The sequence below is a fragment of the Panthera tigris genome, chromosome F3 (assembly GCF_018350195.1).
Source record: "Panthera tigris isolate Pti1 chromosome F3, P.tigris_Pti1_mat1.1, whole genome shotgun sequence".
Lineage (NCBI taxonomy): Eukaryota > Metazoa > Chordata > Mammalia > Carnivora > Felidae > Panthera > Panthera tigris.
Window position 1 is genome coordinate 22,041,968 of NC_056678.1, and position 16,491 is coordinate 22,058,458.

General features: G+C 37.3%; 1 long non-coding RNA gene across 1 annotated transcript in view; it reads right to left on the reverse strand.

Annotated features, from left to right (window-relative positions):
- Positions 1-16,491, reverse strand: part of LOC122235775 — a 73,767-nt gene that overhangs the window by 38,405 nt on the left and 18,871 nt on the right. Inside the window, exon 3 of the long non-coding RNA XR_006213808.1 lies at positions 13,042-13,115. This is a non-coding gene — a long non-coding RNA (uncharacterized LOC122235775). The remainder of the gene's footprint in view (positions 1-13,041; positions 13,116-16,491) is intronic.

Sequence of the window (16,491 nt, forward strand, 5' to 3'; positions counted from 1 at the left end):
TTGTCTTACACATTTGCTTTAAGTATAACCTTTAAGCTCATATAATTATCAGTGAATTGAATTTCTTCAGAGATTTCCCCTTTTTTTGGATTCTTGCTGCAAAAACTGGCTGTAGAGTTGATTATCTTTCTTACCTGTAGGCTCACTCTCTGCTATTTCTCTTTCGGATCAATCCTAGTCTATGTGTATGAATTGGAGGAGATTTTAAAGAACAATGTAGAATTTCTTTCTTGAAATTAAAATTGAAGATGAAAGATTCTATGTTTATTGTAGCATTATTTATAATAGCCAAGGTATGGAAGCAACTCAGGTGTCCAACGATAGATGAATGGATAAAGAAGATATGTATATATACATGGTGGAATATTACTCAGCCATAAAAAAGAGATCTTGCCATTTGTGTCAACATGGATGGACCTAGAGGGTATTGTGCTAAGTGAAATAAGTCAGACAAAGAACAATATCATACAATGTTACTTGTATGTGGAATCTAAAAACCAAAATGAATAACCAAAGCAACCAAAAGCAGAAATAGACCCATAAATACAGAGAACAAACTGATGGTTGCCAGAGGGGAGGATGGCCAATGTGGGTGAAGGGGAGTGGGGGGAGTAGGAGATACAGCCTTCCAGTTATGGAATGAATAAGTCATGGGATAAAAGGCACAGCACAGGGAATATAGTCAATAGCATTGCATGGTAGCAGATGGTAGCTATACTTGTGGTGAGCATAGCATAGTACCGAGTTGTTGAATCACTATTATATATCTGAAACTAATGTAACATTATGTGTCAACTATACTTCAATTAAAAAAAAGTTGAGGGGCGCCTGGGTGGCTCAGTCGGTTAAGCGTCCGACTTCAGCTCAGGTCACGATCTCGCGGTCAGCGAGTTCTAGCCCCGCGGCGGGCTCTGGGCTGACGGCTCAGAGCCTGGAGCCTGCTTCGGATTCTGTGTCTCCCTCTCTCTCTGCCCCTCCCCCATTCATGCTCTGTCTCTCTCTGTCTCAAAAATAAATAAACATTAAAAAAAAAAATTGAAAATGAAAGCCTCCACTTGTCCACTTGCAAAATAAGTGCAACACTGCTAAATTTCATCCTTTCCCCAACATAATGTCAACTCATAATGAGAAAAAAACTGATTAGATACTTCATGCCCAATATCCTGCAGCTTTAATAAGGTTCAGAAGGAGGCAAGTCAAACTGGGCATAGTGAAATTAAAAAAAAAAGTTTTTAGAGTCAGAAAAAATTGTGTGTTCAATAAATTTACCTCTCTTCAACTCTTCCTTATTATTCTGTATTTTACTGAGTCTTTATTACAGAATTATGGTATTCGTTTTTCTTATTCTTATTGGTATTCGTTATTCTTAGCATGAAGCTCAGTACTTTGAACATCCAAAATACCTCTTACTAGCTTTTTTTTGAGTGGATATGCCACATCTACCCTCAAAAGAGACTTTCAAACCAGAAAACTGCATCACTCTGGTAAGATAGAGTCTTACCATAGTCTGTCATAGTGCTGTCATAGACCGTTTTTAAATCTGATAAAAGCTATGCACCTAAAATAAAAAAAATAGGAACAACACAAAAATTCTCATACAGTTTCAAATAGTTCTTTAAGCTCTTGAACATGACCCAAGTTAAGAATCTTAGGGCAGTGGATTATTCTGTAGTAGAAGGGAATCTGTAACAACTTAGAAAAGACTGAAGAGACATATACAAGGAGGGAAGGTAGTAATGTCCCAGAAAATGTTTTCAACTGAGAATCAAGTTTTCCCATGAATTTACTTAACAAGTTATTTAAAAGGTTTTTGATAGAAAACACCAAAGGAAAGCTTTATCTTCATAATTTTTAGGTCTCTTTTAATCTTGAGTTTCCCATCATTCTGTATGGATCTTTTTCTGGTTTATAAAGCAAGGGGGGGTGCTGTTATGCACTGAATGTATCTTCCCCAAATCCGTATGTTGAAGTTCTAACCCCAAGTGTGGCTATAGTTGAAGATGGTGCCTCTAAGGAAGTCATTAAAGTTAAACAAAGTCATGAAGTTGAGGTCCTGATCTAATAGGATTAGCTCTAGTTGGTACATCCAGAAATGGAATATTATTCAGTGCTAAAAAGAAAGGAGATATGAAGCCATCAAAAGACATGGACAAACCTTCAATGCATATTGCTAAGTGAGAAGGTGGCCTTCTATAAACCAGGAAGAGAACCTTTATAAGTAACTGACTTGGCTGGCACTTTGACCTTGAACAGTGAGAAATAAATTTCTGTTGTTTAAAAGACTCAGTCTGTAGTATTTTGTTATGGCAGCCCAAGCTGACTAATACAGTTGGAAAAACCCTGAGATTTTAGTATTGTTCCTATTTCCATAATGGAATGAATCTCTACTTAGTCAAATCTAGGTCCAGAAGCAACTATAGATGGGCATACCTTGCATCTTTTGCAAAATTATTCCTTGGGGTGTCCCATATTAGGTTTCCTATATTTGGTAGACTTTACTGTCTCTGAATATACCTTTACCAATGAGAAAAAAAAATGTGTGCCATATTGATTAATTATTTAGAAAGAAGGATGCATCATTTAAAATGCCTTTGAATGTATCGCTTTAACACAGTGGTCTGAATATAGCAATGTGAATCACTATCTTTCCTTGGCATTTTTTTAATTAAAAAACATTTTTTTAATGTTTATTTTTGAGAGAGAGACAGAGAGAGACAGAGCGCAAGTGGGAGAGGGGTAGAGAGAGAGGAAGACACAGAGCTGTCAGCAGAGGGCCCGTCAGGAGGCCCAAACTCAGGAACAGCGAGATCATGACCTGAGCTGAAGTTGGTCACTTAACCAACTGAGCCACCCAGGCACCTCTATTCCTTGTCATTTGTAATCAAAAAGTTGAAGAACAGGATTGTTCTTGCATCCACAGTCATGGCTAGGTTAGGACATTCTAATGTCTTAAATGAAGGAAAATATGATAACTTGAAAAAAAAGATTATTTTTACGGAAAATGTACCAATAAAATGAACACATTTAACAAATATTCTATCAGGTGCCTCCTCTTTCAGTCACTTGATAGTTATCTTAAAATATTTTTTTTTCCTTTGCATTATGAGACAATAAATCTAAAAACAAAAGATTTTTAAATCACTGAAAACACATCCTTGAACCATGCCAACAACTTTTGTGTTGTAAAATGGTTTCAACAATTACATGTTCACCTCTCTAAATTTTTTTTTTTTAATTTTAGGTAGAAAACTTTCATTAAAAATTTTCCAATCTAGGGGCGCCTGGGTGGCTCAGTTGGGTAAGCATCTGACTGTGGATCTCAGCTCAGGTTATGATCTCACATACATCGAAACTTGTATCAGGCTCTGGGCTGACAGTGTGGAGCCTGCTTGGGACTCTCTGTCTCCCTCTTTCTCTGTCCCTCCCTTGCTCACACTCTCTTTCTCTTAAAAAGAAATAAACTTTAATTTTATTAAAAAAAACATTTCCAATCCAATGACAAAAATTGTTAAACTTCGTGAATAAAGTAGTAAGCCTGTAGAATATCTATATGTCATGGACATTCACTATATCACTCAAAATAAAACATATGGGGGGACACCTGGGTGGCTCAGTCAGTTGAATGTCCAACTTTGGCTCAGGTCATGATCTTGTGGTTTGTGGGTTCAAGCACCATATTGGCTTCACTGCTGTCAGCCTATCAGGCAGAGCCTGCTTTGGAACCTCTGTCCCCTTTTCTCTGCCTCTCCCCTGCTTATGCTCTCCCAAAAAATAATTTAATAAATAAATAAAACATTTGGTTGCCATTATCTTCATAGGGCAAGATACTGATAATTTTATAGTGTCTATTTTCTCACATAAAATAGAAAAAGAACATAATTTCACACGGAAATTATAAAACCACTAGTTATAAAATCATATTCATAAGAATCAATAGAAAAATTATGTCAAATGTTCCTGACTCAAATTGTAACTACGTACAAAAATAACAGAAGGAAAAGTAAAAGAGGTAAAAGAAGGCACACTGCTCTGTTCTTTTTTTTTTTTTTTTTAATTTTTTTTTTTAACGTTTATTTATTTTTGAGACAGAGTGACAGAGCATGAACGGGGGAGGGGCAGAGAGAGAGGGAGACACAGAATCGGAAGCAGGCTCCAGGCTCTGAGCCGTCAGCCCAGAGCCCGACACGGGGCTTGAACTCACAGACCGCGAGATCATGACCTGAGCTGAAGTCGAATGCTTAACCGACTGAGCCACCCAGGCGCCCCCACACTGCTCTGTTCTAAAGGCAAAAAGCACCTCTTAAGTTTGTTGAAAAAAACTAACAAAATGTTAACTGTGTCCAAGTGTACAATTTTACTCAATATTTATATAATTTAATTTGTTAGAAAAATAATTTGACTTTGTTTTGTCCTATTATAAAAGTTTCATTATAAATTGGGTGATATATAAATTTATATATGCTTTATGTAAAATTTTTTGTAGTCATATTAATTGATTTAAACTGAACATGTTCCCAAAGATAATTTTTTTTAATGTTTATTTATTTTTGACACAGAGGGAGACAGAGCACGAGTGGGGGAGGGGCATAGAGAGAGGGAGACACAGAATCTGAAACAGGCTCTGGGCTCCGGGCTCCGGGCTCTGAGCTGTCAGCACAGAGCCCGATGTGGGGCTTGCACCCACAAACTGTGAGCTCATGACCTGAGCTGAAGTCAGGCGCTTAACCGACTGAGCCACCCAGGCGCCCCTCCCAAAGATAATTTGATGCTGCTTACAACAATTAGAAATGATAGAAAAAAGTTAATAATAAACAGATGAAAACTAATAATAGGAGACTAAAGCAAAAAACAAAAAAAGAAAAAGGAAAGAAAAAATTGAGCTACCTCTATTCTTTGACAGCAGTTTTTCAGGATATTTTTCATTAAGTAAGTGGTTTTGAACAGCGTAATTTGTGATGGCCTAGGGAACAGTTTGACAAAAGACAGAGATTGTCCAAAAATGATTGTTGCTTAGAAAACTTCTGAGCAAAAGTTATCCATATAATATTATAATTTATTTCTGTTAAAGTAATTCTATCCAGAGCTGAAGTTGTACAGTCTCGTTACATAGATAGATCTCTGAGAATAAACATTTCTAAAGTAGGAACAGATTGATGCCCTATTTCTCAATTATGTGAGAAAGGAGTCAAACTAGAAAGGAATTCTGCATTGTTGTAATGAGATATGGACATTCTGTAACATATAAATCTTTAAGAAGTACATATGCTGATGATGCTTGGCAAGACATTGTACCAATGGCTTTATTCTCCCAAAACAGCAAGTCTTATAACAATAATAATGTATCCAAGTTTTTGTGAATCAAATTTATGTCCTCTCTGTTTTAGTCAGGGTTTGCCAGAGACAGAGATCAATAGGAATTATGTATGTGTGTGTATATATATATATATATATATATATATATATATATATAGGAGACCAGAGACAGAGACCAATAGGAAATTATATATATATATATATATTTATATATATATATTTATATATATAAATATATATATATATATATATCATAACATATATATATAAATATATATATCAGGGAAGCTGATGGTGTAAATTCCAGTCTAAAGGCCAGAGAGGATGAGATGAGATTAGTCAACTCAAGCAGGCAGGCAGAAACATAAAGGGGCAAATACCTCCTTCCTCGGTTTTTTGTTCTATTTAAGCCCTCAACAGATTGGATGATTCCACCCCCATGAGGGAGGGCAATCTACTGAGTCCACCAATTCAAATGCTAATTTCATCTGGGAACACCTTCATATACACACTCAGAAATAATATTTAATCAGGGCCAGTCAAGTTGACATAAGATGTTAACTATCACACTCTGTAACATCCAAAATTTTTGAAGAACCAGAGATACTGAAAAGAGATCCAAGTATTGGAAATAAAGACTACCTTCTAATACCTACCATATTTCATAGAACCTAAGATGCTATGCAGTCAATGATGAACCATTATTTTATGTATAACCAAGAAAATGAAAAATGTGCCGGTTAATTGTAAGATGCTGTCAATCATAAAATACATACTAGTTTCTAGCATGTAAAATGCAAACATAAGTGTGCATCTAAGAATCTATGAAATATTGTTACAAAATTCATGCTTACTGGTTGGAATTTGCTACCTGTACAAATCACTTTCAGAAACAAGAAAGCAAGGGCCTAGAAATATCATTAAATATGATGAAATGTGAAAGACACCTGTGTCCTATTTGATGCTTCTAAATTACCAAAGAGAATATATCAACCAAAGGGATGTGCTCTGTGTAGTTCAGAAAGGGGTGAGCTGACAAGCAAAAATGTGTCTGCAGCATTACTGATACAGTTTTAAGGTAAAACAGAACTCTGACCCACTGGGAAATTACATCCCCAGGGCACCGTATGAATATAAATCCCCTGAATCTACAATTCTATTAAGAAACTCAAACTTTTATTTTATCAAGGAGAAAAATATAGTTGTAATATTGAGGGGATATCAGCAGACTATTAAGTTTCTAATTTGCAGAGCTAAAAATTGCTTTTTAAAAATATGTACATGTACATGTATGTATGTGTGTGTATTACATAGGAAAATCAGTCTGTATTTCCATGAATTTAGGGGACTACAAGCCAGGGGAATTGAAAGAATTCTGGTAGCAAATGATCTCCTCTGGATGTTTTCGTAACTTAAAGCAATTAATCACCCTATTCAAACCATATGGGCTCCTGAATCCCATTAGGCAGAGTCCTAGTGTTTACAAAATATTGAGGGAAGGGACGCCTGGGTGGCTCAGTCAGTTAGGTCTCTGACTTCAGCTCAGGTTATGTTCTCACAGTTGGTGGATTCGAGCCCTGTGTCAGGCTCTGGGCTGACAGCTCAGAGCCTGGAGCCCATTTCAGATTCTGTGTCTCCCTCTCTCTCTGCCCATCCCCTGCTTGTGCATGCACGTGCTCGTTCTCTGTCTCAAAAATAAATAAATAAGCATTGTAAAAACATTGAAGGAATATTAAAAGACTATGGAATCAGAAGAAGAATTGAACTTCAGGATTAAAGGGAGGGGTATACTAGCAGGATTACTTGTACTGCATGTTATGAGAGGAAAAAAGCCAGTCCTAAAATCTGCACTAATTGTAGGCACTGATCACAAACACAGGACCACCCATGGAGAACCAGAATATAAATTTGTTTTCATTATAACTCTAGGGTTTTTTTGTTTTTTGTTTTTGTTTTTGTTTTTGTTTTGTTTTGTTTTGTTTTGAGGGGTTGCAGTGTGAACACTTTAGGTAAAGGGTGGGTGTGGAAATATTTATAAAGGAACATAAATAAAATGAGTTCTTAAGTAACTTCCTCTGAATGAATCTGACTAATCTTGCCAATGTTTTCCTGGCTTCCACGCAATCTTTATCAAACCAGGAAGTGGGTCAGCCAGACCTGGGGCAGACAAGACAATCAGTTGGTATGTAAACAACTGAAAGACTTCTGTAAATCAATAGGGGACTTATAATATTTCTTAGACTCCAAGTCCCTCCCCACCTTTTCATCTTCCTTTACCCTGAATTCATTGGTACAATTAGGTATGCACACAAATCAAGAGTTTGAAATACTAAAGAGCAGTTTAGTAAGAAAGTAGAGATTTTCAGCACTGCAAAAAACATCTACCATGAAGCTAGACAGAGGAGAAATATAATGCTTTGTTTAAAATATGATTCTTCCTAGCTTGATCCTAAGAGTTGCCGTTTATAAATAGCCTGTTTTAGTCACAGGTAAGTATGATGGGCTATTTCTTTGAATAAAGTAGCAAATCCTACAGGTATGGTCTGCCAACTCCTTCATCCACATTATCTTTGGACAATCCTTAATTAGACCTTAAGGATTTTGATACACGGCTCAGAGTCTTGCACATCTGCACCTCTCGCCCATCAAAGCTCTTGAAGATTATAAGGACTGTGCAGATAACCCAGTCAGTGATCTATGATTTTCATTATTACTCCATTTCAGTCACCATCCACCACTTTCCAAAGCAACCATTATCATTTAGCTCTGTACTAGCTCAGAAAATTTAACCCATGATCTTTCCACTGACTTCTGTACTTCTCTCCCACCTTAACTCATACCTCATTACATTCCTACTTCATGTAGACCCTTATTCCTCGATTTTATTTCAGTCAGTCGATCTTCTTTTGAATTTCCTTTCTTTCTGATCATACATTCTCACCACCCAGAGATAACTATTCCTAATACTTTGGTATATAAGGACATTGCAATATTATTGTAACTTGAACAGAAATTTTGTTTCTTTTTGTATGAATTCAAAACCATGAATCCTTTATTGCTTATAATTTTAAATTTTGATGAAAACTCCCTCACTGTGAGGGTCTACATTCTATTCCACTAATTGGAGAGCTTTGCACTTCCCATCTGGGCCTTCAATGCCTCAGGAGTTCAGTGACAGAAAACTCTTTACAAACTAATAGCTAAGATGCAGTAGGGAAGGCAGGTGGCATAGGGTAGACAGATAAACAGGACATCAATTGGCTCACTCCCAACGCTCCCTTAGCAAAACCCCTACTTTAATTAATATGTTCAGATAAGAAACTCTGACTTTCTTAAAAGATAATGCTCTAAAATGAACCAATCATCAAATAAAAAAGTTTGTAGAAATTAAACACATGATGCTAATAGTAAATAATTCACTATATGTAGAAAGCTAAACTCAAGATAATAAAAGATATGTGAGGGAAATGGGAGATAAAAGATAAAAGAATTAGAGAAGTCCAAGAGATCCAACTTCTAATACATGGGAGGTATGCAAAGAGAAAAGAAAAATATAGGAAGGTGCCTAGGTGGCTCAGTCAGTTGAGCATCCAACTCTTGATTTCAGCTCAGGTCATGGTCTCACAGTTCATGAGTTCGAGCCCCATATTGGACTCTGTGCTGGCAGCATGGAGCCTGCTTGAGATTCTCCTTCTCTCTCTTTCTGTCTCTCTCTACCCCTCCCTGCCTCTGTCTCTCTCTTAAAATAAATAAATAAAAGAAATTTTAAAATATAGGAGAATTTTACTTTATAAATTTTAAATTATAAATAAAATGTCCTATAGTGAAAAGAGGTTAAAGAGTACCAGCCTGAAAACAATCTCAAACTATAGTGTTACAAAATTTTGGAACACTAGTGAGAAAGAAGAGAACCTAAAAGTATCCAGAGAAAAAGGGAAAGTTAAGTTACAATGAAAAGAAAAAAAGAGATGGCATTGGACTTCTCAGAAACAGCAGCAGTAGACACCAGGAATCAGTGGAAACATACGTGTTAAATCCTGAGGGAAGGCTATTTTCAAGATGAAATTCTATAGCTCGCCAAATTCCAGTTAAGTGTGAGGCTAAATGAGGTTTTTTTTCAGACATGCAAGTACCAAAAAAATAAAGTGAAAAAAAAAATGTACCTCTTAAGTACTCCTTTATAAGGAATTATTGGATGATTGCTACAGTTAAAATAAGGGCATAAAACAAGAAAGAGGAATATAGTAAGTCTTGTTAAACTAGGTAGCCTAAATAGAAAAGTGACAAAATTCAGTTCCACTTTGATGATAAATCTTAAAGAGCCAGGATGAGACATTCAGCAGGTCTAGAAGCAACTGCTTAAATTGGAACAAGATGACAAAGGGCTTGGGGGTTGTCTCCAGAAAACCTATGGAATTGAGAGATTATCTGTTATGTTTGAGACAGCAATCTGATAAACAGAATATTTGCCAAAACGAAGCACAGATGTTAAAAATGAGAAGACTAAAAACTAAGCCAACTGAAAAAGCTAAGTAAATTTGAAAGAAAAACTAAATTTGGGCCAGACAAGAAAAGCTGATTAAGCTGTAAGTACACTGCTTGGTTCTGAGTTTTTATATAGTCACAATAATGTGAACATTCTGTTGATGTGACCACAAATTGTGATAAAGTTAGATTAGGATGATGGGAGAAGAGATAAACAGAAAATAAGAGAGCAAAACACTTATCTAGACTATAAGAAATTAATAGAAAATGTATAAAATTGATAAACCAAGAAATGGTATCATATCTAGAAATTTATTTTTATTTTTTAAAATACTTATTTATTTTAAGAGAGAACGCAAGCAGGGTAGGGGCAAAGAGGGAGGGAGAGAGAGAGACTCCCAAGTAGGTTCCTCACTGTTGCACACAGCCTGGTGTGGGGCTTGAACTCATGAACTGTGAGATGGTGACCTGAGCCAAAATCAAGAGTCAGCCGCTTAAATGACTGAGCCACCCAGGCACCCCAGTATATCTAGAAATTTAAAGATTAATCCTAAAATTAAAAACTAAGAACTAAAACAGGTTGTTTCAGGGGAGTAGTAATGGTTCAGATAGAGACAGTTCTTCTCTTTGTGACTTATTCGATAAGCAAATTTTGTGCATTTGTAATATCAGTAAAATTATAGTTAATTTAAAAATAAGCTACTTTAGGGGCACCTGTCTGGCTCAGTCAGTACAGCATCTGACTCTTGACCTCAGGGTCATGAGTTTGAGTCTCACGTCGGGTGTAGAGATTACTTTTAAAAATGCATTTAAAAAAGTTACTTCACATATTTTTCCATTTATAAGAGGGTGGAAACTGAATATAATCTTCTAGAGGTAACACAGAAGGAAAAGCAAGGGTAATTTGGGAGGAATAATGATGGTTTCATTTGGGGGCATGTTCACAGGGTGGAATTGTTGGACATGACACCAAAATCTAAATCTGCAGACCATGCCTTTGACCTTCAGCCTCATATGTCCGATGGTCTTCTGACCATATTTCCTTGGATGTCTTCTTCACCATTATCTCAAGTCAGCCTTATCAAAACTAACTTGATGATCATCACTATCTCCACATCACCACTCTTGTATTCTCTCTCTCATTTGGTAGCATTATCATCAACCATTCACCCAACCTAGAAATATGGAGTCACCCTTAACTACTCCCTTTAACTCACTCGTGAGAGACATTTTCCAAGTTCTGCTAATATTACTACCTAAAATTTTTTAATATGTACTTTTACCATTTTCACTTGTCTAATTCAATATTTCTTCATTCAAAGCCTGAGTTACAACAGTCTGTTCATAACGTTATCTCCCTCAATTCTATCCTTCATTTAATCACCAGTGATCTTAACTATGTTTACACTTCTACAAAACCAGTGGTTCTTAAACCTGTTGTATGTGTATGCGCATGACCAATTTTAGAAAAGGAAAATGTTTAGTGATATTAATTTAAGAACAAAAAGACTCAAGGTGCCTGGGTGGCTCAGTCCATTGAGTGTCTGACCCTTGATTTCGGCTCACCATTGGTTCCCTTGGTTCTCAGGCTTTCAAACTACACAACTGGCTTTCCTGGGTCTCCAACTTCCATAGATGTATGTGCATATGTGTATGTATATGTATATCAAGCCCCATATCTGGCTCTGCACTGATAGTGTGGATCCTGCTAGGGATTCTCTTTCTCCCTCTCTCTCTGGCCTCCCCCATTTGCGTGCATGCACATGTGCATGCACATTCCCTCTCTGTCTCTCTCAAAATAAATATTTAAAAAAAAAAAGAATAGAAAGACTCAAGGAACTCTGAATACTTCAGTAATCATTACAAATCAATTATTAGCACACTGTCACAACAAATGTCAAATTACATTCATTTATCCAATCAAAGATTAGTAACCAAACACTCACTACTATGTGCCAGAGGGTGTGGGGGATACTGCAGTGGCCAAAGCATTTGACTCCTTGCTTTTATGGAGCATACATTTCAGTGAGGGTGGACACATAATTAACAAAGAAACAAATAGGTAGTGATGAGTACTATAAAGAAAGCAGCACACAAGTTTGGGTAGGTTATTTTAGTTAGGGAGGGCAGTAAAGGCTCAATGATTTGGTGACATCTGAACAGAGACTTGAAAGAAGTTGAGAGTGCCATGTGGGTATTTGAGAGAAAGGTGTTTCAAAAAGAGGAAACAGAATGTACATTCTGAAGTAAGGGTTCCTGGAGTATTTGAGGAACAGCAAGAGCCCAGTTGGAGTGGAGTTGGGCAAGAAGGAAACTGATAGAAGATGAGGTCAGAAAGGAAGATATAGGCTTGGTCATCTAGGACCTCATAGGCCATGGTGATGACTTTGGATTTATCCTAAATGTGATAGAGAGTCTCTGGGAGCTTTGAACAGAGGTGTGACAAGTACTGATTACACATTGTGGATCTTTCTACTCTTTTAATTCTTATAAATCACAGCATCTGACATCTCTTCTGTCCTGTTTCTGCTGACTTTGTAAAAAGAAGGATCTCTCTGTTGATTTAATGGGATGAGTTTGGGAGGAGAGGAAGAATAGTGGATGCAAGTCTTCAGTCCAGATGGAGGACTGTCTTAATGTACAAACATCCTAGAATAGAGATATTGAATTTTTTAGGAAACCTATTTTTGATTGAGAGATTCTACCAATTTACAAGTCTTTGACTTTATATTAAGATACATAATATTAATATGCCTAATGTAAATATACAAAAAGAACATGCATTCTGTCTTCCCACCCCTGCTCTGGGGTACATCACAAAGCATTCCTGAGTTGACTGACAATGAAGAGTATTATGCACAAATTATTTTTTTCCCATTGTGGACTAGTTTTTCCATGTGGCAAGAAAGATGGTTAATGGGTATTTCCTAATTATATACTTCCATCTCCAAGACCCAGAAGAGAAATCCTCTTCTCTAATTTCAATAAAAAACTCCGAAATGAAAGCCTCTGGTTGGCCTGGCTGGGATCACATGTTCATTTTTGGCTCAATCACTGTAGCCAGAGGAATGAATGAGTCACTCTGACAGGCCAGGTACAAATCAGATACCCAACCCAGCCCTGGGGAGAAGATACTACGATCGATAGTTGAGCAGGAAGGGAAGGGAAAACCAGACAGATAAAATATATAAGCATCTACTATATATGGTATACAAAATCTTTTACAATCTGAAGACTGCTTACCTCTACGGCCTTATCTTCTTCCACTCCTTAAATCAGATTATACTCCGGAAGTACAGCAGAATAGCTGGAATGAGCTTTAAAATGAGCAGATCCAGGTTTGCATCAGAAATTTGCAATTTACTATACATGACTTTGGGTAATTTTTGTAATCTCCGTAAGCCTTAATTTCTTTAAAAAAAATTTTAATGTTTATTTATTTTTTAGAGACAGAGTGTGAGCAGGGGAGGGGCAGAGAGAGAGGGAGACACAGAATCTGAAGCAGGCTGCAGGCTGCCAGCGCAGAGCCTGACGTGGGGCTCAAACCCACCGACTGCGAGATCATGACCCGAGCCAAAGTCAGACGCTTAACCAACTGAGCCATCCAGGTGCCTCAAGCCTTGGTTGCTTAATGTGGTAAATAAGTGGACAAAAGGAAGTGATGCAAGAAAAACACTTGGCATGGGTCTCCTAGATAGCAGGTGTGAGATTTTAGGGAATTGATAAATAGCATCCCTCTTTTCCTCTTTTAAGTTTGTTCAATTTAGGGGTGCCTGGCCGGCCCAGTCAGTTGAGCATCAGACTTCAGCTCAGGTCATGATCTCACAGTTCACAAGTTCAAGCCCCACATCGGGCTTGCTGCTGTCAAGTGAGGAGCCCACTTTGGATACTCTGTCCCCTTCTCTCTCTGTCCCTCCCCCACTCTCTCTCTTTAAAAGCTGGTTCAAAGAGACACTAGAGAATCAGAAAATGGAAATACCTTTAAAACATGTCAAATAATTTTTTATGTTTAATACCCTTCAGGGGCACCTGGGTAGCTCAGTGGGTTAAGCATCCGACTTCGGCTGAGGCCATGATCTTGTGGTTCGTGAGTTCAAGCCCCGTGTTGAGCTCTGTGCTGACAGCTCAGGGCCTGGAGCCTGCTTTTGATTCTGTGTCTCCCTCTCTCTCCCTGTTCCTCCCCACTTACACACTCTCTCTCTCTCTCTCTCTCTCTCAAAAATAAAGATAAATAAATAAATAAATAAATAAATAAATAAATAAATAAAACCCTTCAGAGATTTCTCATCTCGCCTAGAGTAAAAGCTATCACCTATGTGGCCCTGAATTCATCTTCTGCACTCCCCAATATCTGTTACCTCTCTGCCCTCATTTCTATGGTTTCCCCTGTGCTCACTTTACACAGCCACACTGGCTTCATTACTCTTCTTCAAACTTTCAAGAAATCTCTCCTCAGATTCTTTATCCTTGCTTTTCCCACTTTTGGCCAAGACCACGAAGCCCATGCTTGCACATGGCTTCCTCCCCCACTTAAGGAAGGAAATAGACATAGTCTCTGTCCTCATTGGGCTTATAGTCTAGTGGGGAGATGAGCATTAAATGCATAAACAAACAAATACTAAATGAGTACAAAGGGTGGTATTATGATAGAAAAATACCTGTACTCATACTCTAAGAGAATAATGGGGCAGAATTGTCACATTTAAAATGGTAAACTAAGGAAAGGTCATTTAACCTGGCAATGGTATGCAAATCACATAATCAGAAAGTACAGACTTTGTCTAAGACCATTATCCAGCTTAGTAGAGATGGAACAATAATGAAGTATCACCTGAGAGCCAGGTAGACAAGTGGTCAGAGTCTGGAATGTTCAGTCATACCCAGTCTCTAGCAGATGGAAATTCAGGAGCAGAAAATTCAGTATATGAGGGAATCCAATTAAAAGGGAATCAGTCTAATAGGATCAGAGTCTAACCAAGAGCACAATTCATTTGATGCTCTACTAAGAGCTCTTCCCTGGGTTTTCTTAAAATCTTAGAGAGAATTGTTCTTAGAATAAAGTGGGGCTCTTTCTGTACTTTTCAATCAGAATGCAAATAAGTAAAGATGATATCATTTTAGAAGTAATCTTAACTCTTTTCAAATTGACTTACAATTTTTTTCAGTAATTCTAGAAACAGGAAGTTGCATAAATAGTACATACAGTCCTGTGTAAGCTTTGCCTGACACCCCCTAATGGTGACGTCTTCTTTTAACATCTTACATACACGATATCAAAACCAGAAATGAACATTGATACAATACTGCTGTGATGGTGAATTTTGTGCGTCAACTTGACTGGGCCACAGGATGCCCAGATAGCTGCTTGTGTCTGTGTTAGTATTTCTGGAGGAGATTAGCATTTGAATCAGCAGACTGAGTAAAACACATAGCCATCCCTAATGTAAGTGGGCATTATCTAATTCCTTGAAGACCTGGATAAAACAAAAAGGTGGAAGAAAGTTGAATTTACCCTTTCTCCTCCTGACTGTTGAATGGAGACAAGGATGTCCTCCTGTTCCCTGTGTTCCTGGTTCTCAGGCCTTCATACTTGGACTAGAATTGACAGCATTGGTTCCCTTGGTTCTCAGGCTTTCAAACTACACAACTGGCTTTCCTGGGTCTCCAACTTCCAGACATGTATGTGTATATGTGTATGTACATGTGTATATGTGTATGTACAGTCTGGCCCTGTTTCTCTGGAGAATCCTAATACAAATGCTAATTAGATTACATACCTTATTTAGTTTTCATTAGTTTTTATATGTACTCATTTGCTTATATGTGTATATTTGTATGTGTGTTTACTTCTATGTAATTTTGATACCATAAACAGAATCATGTAGCTAATGTTGAAATCAACATACAGAACTACTCATACAACTCAATATCTAAAAGTAATCTGATTAAAAATGTGCTGAGGATCTGAATAGATATTTTTCCAAAGAAGACATACAGATTACCATTGTCATATAAGTACATGAAAATGTGCTCCACATCACTATTTATCAGGGAAATGCAAATCAAAAGCACAATGAGAGACCACCTCACACCTGTTAGAATGGCTATTATAAAAAGATAAGAAATAACAAATGTTGGTGAGAATGGAGGAAAAAGAAGTCTTGTGCACTGCTGGTGGGAATATAATTGGTGCAGCATAATGGAAAAAAAGTATAGAGGTTCCTTAAAAAATTAAAAATAGAACTAACCATATGATCCAGCAATTCCATTTCTAGATATTTATCCAAAGGAAACAAAGATACTAACTTGAAAGGGTATTTGTAGCCCCATGTTCATTGCAGCAGTATTTACAATGGCCAAGACATGGAAACAACCTAAGTATCTACTGATGGATAAATGGATAAAGATAATGTGGGACAGACAGACACACACGCACACACACGCACACACACGCACACACACACACACACACACATACAGGGATGTTATTCACCCAAAAACAGAAAAAAAATCCTGCCATTTGCAACAACGTTGATGGACCTTGAGAGCATTGTGCTAAGTGAGGTAAGTCAGAGAAAGACAAGTACCATGTAATCTGACTTACATGTGGAATCTGAAAAACACCACAGACCTCACAGATACAGAGACCAGATAGGTGGCTGCCAGAGGTAGCCCAGAGAGTATGGGCAAAAT